Here is a 1,314-nt window from a genome sequence, read left to right on the forward strand (position 1 = left end):
AGAGAGAGAGAGAGAGAGAGAGAGAGAGAGAGAGAGAGAGAGAGAGAGAGAGAGCACAGTGGCCGATGGGACACCTCGCACTCACGGCGGCGTTTGTTGCAAATGATGTTGCAGGCAGCCAAGCCGTGGTCCACGGCGACGCATCTCGAGTCGCCCTCCTCCTCTCCTAGAGTGCAGCATCAGCCGCCATGTCTCTGCGCCATGTCACTTATCGGTGAGTCGGTAGTTGGTTCAGCTGGTCCAGCCCAGCGCGGGGCGATGCCCGCTGCCCGCCCGCCGGCCGCAGCCCGCAGCTGTTCTAGCCGGCCGGTGCAGCGCCACCTCTACCACCGCGACCGGACCGTCTACACGCGTGACGGGCGTCTTGCGTCTTGTTGACTGTGCGCGCCACTCGCCCGCAAAGTCTACATCGCGAGTGGCGGTGGCGCGTGGCGCGGTCACTTCTTTTGGTTCTTTTGAGCAATATAGACTTGAGGTGTTGTGTACGATCAGGGGGTCAGACAATAATGTATCGTCACACCACTTGAGGAAGAAGCGTCCCCGTCACGAACCCGCCAAGTTTCCTAGCCGATGCGAGGAGCTCTCATACCGCCTGATGGGTAGGCAACATCGTGCTTACAGTGCACGCGTGTGCCGCGGGGTGGCCTACCCTGGATCCTGCAGGCGCTGAGCTCCGCCGTGATCAGTAGAATAAATTTGAAGAAATCGGCGAATCGCAACAACTTTCTGAACGATCCCTTATCAGCTGCCCCCCGCGGCACCCGAGGAGGGTAGTTTCCACCCCGAACAAACGCAAACACTCCCTCCTCGCTGTTTATTTGCAGTGTGGCGACTGTCCGCCCTCTTGTCACCACCGACCGAGCAGCAGTGGAGCGCGCGGGGGCTGTGTTGCCAGGCGGGAATGTTCCGGCCGCGACCTCAGTTACCCTGCCCTCTGAGGCCGTCCCCCGCGCGCCCGGCTGGCTGAACTTTTGCAGGAGGTCATCATCCCCCCGACCTGAAGCGGCTTGGAAAATCACCTATATTGTGTGTTTGTCCAGCAGCCGGGGGCGTTCTTATGTGTGGTCGTTGCGCAGGTCGGACTCCGGGTTGCATCAGAGACCGCGCACCGCTGGAGGTCGGGGAGTGAGTAGAGGAGGTACCGGAGACCTGGAGGTCGTATCGACCCGGGGACGGGGGAACCAGGGCGGCCGCGGCTAATGGGGATGCGCTGGCAGAGCTTGCCCTGCTGGGCGACGCTCGCACAGGGCCCAGGGCAGATAGAGCAGAGAGAGAGAGAGGGAGAGAGAGAGAGAGAGAGAGAGAGAGAGAGAG

At 61.6% G+C, this 1,314-nt stretch overlaps 1 protein-coding gene across 1 annotated transcript in view; it reads left to right on the forward strand.

Moving 5' to 3' along the window:
- Positions 1-189: 189 nt before the first annotated feature.
- Positions 190-1,314, forward strand: part of LOC113201778 (quinone oxidoreductase) — a 12,103-nt gene continuing 10,978 nt past the window's right edge. Inside the window, exon 1 of the mRNA XM_052276099.1 lies at positions 190-214. The gene's annotated coding sequence lies outside the window, so the exon portion shown is untranslated. The remainder of the gene's footprint in view (positions 215-1,314) is intronic.

This window comes from Frankliniella occidentalis, unplaced genomic scaffold, assembly GCF_000697945.3.
Source record: "Frankliniella occidentalis isolate FOCC.00 unplaced genomic scaffold, Focc_3.1 Scaffold1663, whole genome shotgun sequence".
Taxonomy (NCBI): domain Eukaryota; kingdom Metazoa; phylum Arthropoda; class Insecta; order Thysanoptera; family Thripidae; genus Frankliniella; species Frankliniella occidentalis.